Source organism: Cryptomeria japonica, chromosome 3 (genome assembly GCF_030272615.1).
Source record: "Cryptomeria japonica chromosome 3, Sugi_1.0, whole genome shotgun sequence".
NCBI lineage: Eukaryota > Viridiplantae > Streptophyta > Pinopsida > Cupressales > Cupressaceae > Cryptomeria > Cryptomeria japonica.
Window position 1 is genome coordinate 146,240,848 of NC_081407.1, and position 6,177 is coordinate 146,247,024.

Here is a 6,177-nt window from a genome sequence, read left to right on the forward strand (position 1 = left end):
GTGGATATTGGATGTCAGGTAATTTGCGATCAGCTAAGATCCATACTTAGCAGAATAAATATTCCAGTGTCCAACGAAGAAGATAGTATCTTCTGGTGCAGCTCGAAGTTAGGTGAGTACAGTGTGAAATTGGGATATAAGGTCCAAAGGGCAAAAGGCCCATACACTGACTAGCCATCTAAGTTGTGCTAGCACAATAGACTTCTCCCCAAGGCTGCAACCTTTCTATGGATCGCTCTACATAATAGAATCCTCATAGGGGATAGGCTCAAACTGATATGAATCTTTGGCCCAAGCATATGTGTCTTATGTAAGAATGTGGAAGAATCTGTTGACCATCTACTATATACTTGCCCAATGGCAGAGGTCTCTTGGAACTGGTTTTTAGATAAAATTAACTACACTACCATTAGGAATTTGAAGTTGAAGGATTTCCTTGCCTCGTGGCCTTCAAATAGATCTTCAATGTGGAGTGACATTTGGACTACAGGCCCATCCATGATCACTTGGCATATATGGAAGGAAAGGAATAGAAGAATTTTTAAAGAAAAGTGTCTTCCAATGGACAGACTCATTGAGTGTATCAAAGTGTCAATAGAAGAAATGATCAATGGGAAGCAGAAAAAGAAGATCCAACACTATAATGAATGGTACAGAAGTATGGATAAAAATTGGCTCCTGGTCACCCCTTCTCAGTTGCCTAAGCTATCTGTCAAGAAACGCAATAGAAAACATATCAGATGGAAGGCACCCCTATGGGATGGTTGAAGCTGAATTTTGATGGTGCATGTCAAGGCAACCCCGGGGTTTCTAGTTTTGGGGCTGTAATATGTAACAGTGAAGGTAAGTTATTATTGGGCATTTATGGGGCCATGGGGGTGGCCGCTACTAATGAAGCAGAAATTCAGGCCCTCTTGGAAGGCCTTAAACTATGCGTCACCAATAAAATGACCAAGATAGTCATTGAAGGGGACTCCTTAGTTATTATCCAATGGATTATTAAAAGGGGTTTCCAGAGCAGGAACCTAAACAAATGGGTCCCATGCATATCCCGACTTCTCACTAATATCGGCCATTATGAAATTGCTCACACATATAGAGAGGGCAATTGGGTGGCGGACTATGTTGCTAATATGGGAACTGACATCCTCCATGGTACTGTCACTTTTGATATACACTCAATCTTAGATTCAATCTGGGATCTTATCAAAGTTGATCACACTCAGTAAGGCTTCCCTGACGGCTCTAGTTTCGGGGGCTTGATAGGACACTATTGGGATTCAGGGTCTATTTTTGATCATTGCACCCTTGAGGGCAGTAGGAGATATAGCCAAGTGGCCCAAAAACATAGTAGAACTATAGACAATTCTGACACTTTCTGATTTCTTGGTTACATGATAGATTCCCCAATCCTCATTGAGGAGAGTGCGGTCTAGATGAAGCTTCTAGATTGGGATGTTTGTTTCTATTTATGTGGTCGATATTTGTATGCTTCTATATCTGAATTGTCTTCTTCTGAGTAGGGAGTGTGGAAAATATGGCCTACTTTGGAAGCATTTCATGTGTTAACTGTGAGGAGGATCTGAGGGGACAGCTGCAAAATTTGTTCTTCATAGTGGATGTGACCTATGACGCCATGGAGGGACTGATAGGTGTGGCCCTCATTCATCAAAGGCACTGTGCGACTCAAAGATCCTTGAAGCCATGCTAATCTCGGTGGTAGATGTCCTAGAGTCAAGTGAAATAATGGTTGGGCTTCTTGGTAGGTTCGTTAAACCCTTGGTGGTGGACGAAGTGGCTAATTGTATTCTAAGTTTGCCATCTGATCGTAGGCTTAGTATCCTAAAAGTTTATTTCCAGATGGAACTCTACCTGCCATCAAACAGTTTAGATGATGGGTCGTCTAAGGAGGATGGGGAGGAGTCGGACAATGACAGGCACAGCTGGGCTATGGAAAAATATCTGGTGAAGATGGATAAGTAGGAAAAGATGAAAATCTTCAGTGATAATGCATGGGAGGTGTTTTGTTGCGCAGTTATGAATGGAAACATGGAGCCCTTCAAGAGAGTTACCCGATCAGAGGAGTGGTGGTTGTCTATCCAATCGACCAATAATGTTATCCATGTTAGGGAATGTACTTTTGTTATTCTACAAGCATTGTGTGGCAATTAGCAGTAGATAGGCATACGAGGGCTAGATTATGACATTTTTGTTTTAGCATTTTATGTAATCTTTTTAATATTAATATAGGGCGCTATCCCCACACTTGATAGCACTTATCCAAATATATATATATATAAATAAATTTAAAATAATATATTATATATTAATGAAAATAATTAAATATATAATATATGTAATCATATAATATATTTAATATTTATAATTACATAATAATAATTCATATATATAATTCACACACAATTAATAATTATTAACACTAAATATTATATATCATTATACAAATATATTAATAATCAAAATATTATTAATTAGACTACGAATTTCAGGGTTTGCAAACTCTCAATCTGGCTGTAAGTGGACCTTTTGAGGCAACCTAAGTGACATGGACACTGAGGCATCTCTATGGAGGGGTTAAAATCTCCTCCACCCGATTTGACTTCCCTTCTTTGTTGCTCTGTTTCTCGATTATCTTTAACTCTGCAAATTTATTACTTTGGGCTTCATTTAATTATAAACGTTGTCGCCTACCTTGTCGCTTGTGCGACTTAATCCTGGTTCCCTATGGAGCCAGAATCGGATGGCGCTGCCATTAATGGCCCTAAATCCACAGCTCAAACTAAACCTCCTCTGAAAAAATCCTTCATCGAAACTGTCGCCCTGCCTGCAAATGGAATCAACCCTAGCGCACGATTTTTTAAGGTTTCTAGCAACAAACGACCTGGTGAGGAAGGTAAGTGCCCTAGCACTACTTCGAACTCCTTCTACATCTTGCCAAATAATGAAATGATGAATGAAATTACTTTAGAAAAGGCTAGGTTAAGTAACACGGCCATTTTCTTTGCGTGTGTTGATATTGAGAAATGTCTGCCTAGGAAATTTTTAGATGATTGGTTTCATAATCTCTGGAATTTGAAACTAGGGCTTAAGATATCATTCTTAGGCAAATACAGAAGGGTCTTTACCTTATTTTCTTTAACACTCATGAGGCTCAAAGTGAGGCACTAAAATGTCAATACTGGACAGTTGGGAATACTTCCTTCCATGCCCTAGCATGGTCTTCGGAGGCGGTTAGTGAAGAGGTTCTCGCACTATCCTCCCCCAAATGGGTCATCCTTAAGGATGTCCCTCCCTTTATCTATCATTTTCTTCCCCAAATAATGGAGCCTTTTCGAAAAACAATCCGTATTGATGAGATGACCTGCTTGGTACCTAACCTGGATGCCAGAATGCTTGTATCAATTAAGCCAGGGCTTGATATTGCTCTATCTCTAACCCTAAACATCAATGGAGAAACCTTTGTTTGCCCTATTGAAATGCTTGGAGGCTTAAATCCCTACTTTCTCTACAAGAAAGAAGGGCATCTTCAGAAAAATTGCCCAATCATCAATCGCAGAAAATAAAAAACTCAACATTAATTTAACTGATACATCCTCAAACCCTAGAACCAATACTAATCAAGATTCATCCACCCCACTCTCTGTTAACGAAGAAGCTACTATACCCGTCAACAATCTGATGGAATTAATATGCATATTGACCATGTGCCCCTTGTCTTTGAACCCCTTGGTCCTACCTTAGACCCCCCAAATGGTCCTGTAGAATTGCCCTCTGACTGCTTTCAGTTGGTCACCTCTAGAAAGCAAAGGTGGAAAATTAACAACCAGAACACCCAAACTCAAATCCAACCTAGTTTCCCAATTACCAACCAATTGACGGGCAATTGCAATTACCCTCTCCCTGCAAATAATGGCATACCCACTACCTCTCAAACCCCAGCTAACTCTATAGTTAAAAAAATGGTTAAAAATCTTGAGAACCCTAGTCAAGGTGCTGGTGATGCTAGCATCAGTGATAACCCTACAAGATTGATGCTCAGGTCTGGAACTCCCAATAACTCAAACTCTTCATCACTTGTAGGTCTTACCCTTGAGGTTAACATCACCAACCCCTCGACAACATCTATGCTCAAAGAGATAGAGGACAATCATGTTAATGAAGTGATCTATGCCAATAAGGGTTTAGATAAAATCAGGTCTAGCACGATGCTCCTTGGCTTTCCAGACTCCCAGATGTCTGGGTCTAACATACGAGGAAATGCAGATACTAGGACTAAACCATCCGAAGTTAGTGAAGATGAGGATGACCTCATGAAAGGATCCTCCTTGGCTAAGAACAAAGGTAGGCCTATGGGCTCCAAGAATAAGAAGAAATCTGGAGATCCATGCGGTCTCCCTAATTGCCCTTCTTAATCCTCCTCTCTAATGAAATACATCTCTTGGAATATTAGAGGCCTTGGCTCACCTGATAGAAAGTTTTTCATCAAAATTTCTCTGAACTATCATAAGAACTTAGATTTTTTAATGCTACAAGAACTTAAATCCGTGGGGTTCCATCTTTATAGTTCACTTGAATTTATCTGGAGAGATGTGATCAAAATTTGCACCAAGCACCCAAAAGGAAAGGGGGAAGTTGGCCTCCTTATTGCCCCTAAGTGGGAAAGCAACATTATGGATAAGGGAATCTCCCCATGTAATAGAGCAACCTGGGCTACCCTAGATATGCTCCTTCTTTGGCGTATGCTCCATATATGCACCTAATGACTACAAGGAAAGAGTGTCCCTTTGGAATTGGTTGGCATCCCTCCCAAGTATCCCCTGGATTGTGGTTGTGGACTTCAATATGACTGAGCATCAAGATGACAAGGCTCGGGGACTTCCTTTTGAATGGAAGAATTCAGATAAACCTCACTGGGACAAATTTAAACAAAAACAAAATTTATTTGACCCCCTTGAGGGCACGAAAACTGTTGCCTTTGACCTATGGTACACTTGGTACAACTTTTAGCAAGGCCCCAATCGCATCTACTCTAGACTAGACACGTTTTATGTTAATAATAACTTCTTCTCCTTCTCCCCTAATCAATTGGGGAATGTGGTTGTTTTCCTTCCTGATACCCTTTCTGACCACTTTCCTATCCTAGCAGTCATTAACACTAGAAACGCCATCCCTAATAGCACCTCCTGTAATAAAAAATTTATTCTCAACACCTCCCTACTAAAAGATAGAGATGTCCTAGGTGCTATTAAATTGGTCAGGATATTCAACTTACAGCCTCAGCTTCCCCAATCCTACACCCTTAGATGGATAAGGAATGTCTCTTCTTGGCATAAATTTCTCCAAACTATTGGCCAAAAGAAAGCCAAGGACTCTAGAGCCCTAGAAAAGACTCTCATCCATTGCCTCCACTCCCAAGAAAAAGATATCCAAACTCAACCCTCTTCCCCTACCTTGGCTAAGCTTGTCTCTAAAGCCAAAGATATCCTCAGAAAACATCAGCAAGTCAAAATTAGGGGAGCCTTCATTAGAGCCCGTAACCACTAGCTCCAATTTGGAGATAAATTTTCCAGAATCTTCTTTAATCTCCTTAAGTTAAAGCGGAATAGAGAAAAAATTGATAGAATAACTGTAGACAACAAGGAACTCCTAGATCTCAATGATATCAAAGAGGCCTTTGAAATGTTCTATAGGACTCTCTTTACCTCAGAAGATAATGAAGCCTCAAAAGAGGCTTGGCATAAATTTAGTACCATCATCCCTATAATAATCTCTGAGGATGATGCTCTCCTCCTCAAAGCCAAGATCTCTACACAAGAAATTGCCAATGCCTTTAAGGCTCTCAAGGATAACAAGGCCCTAGGCCCTGATGGACTCCCTGCGGAATTCTACAAAGACAATCTTGAATGGGTTACACATGACCTCTATGACATATACAATGAAGCTCTTGACATTGGCATCTTGGGGGAATTCATAAATAAATGTATTGTTAAACTCATCCCTAAAGAAGGGGACAAAGAACTCATTAAAAACTGGAGACCAATCACCCTCCTTAATGTCTCCTATAAAATTCTAGCCAAAGCCTTAGCTTCCTGCCTTGAAAATATTCTTCCAAAATTCATTTGCTCTACCCAAACTGGATTCATTAAAGGCAGGTAT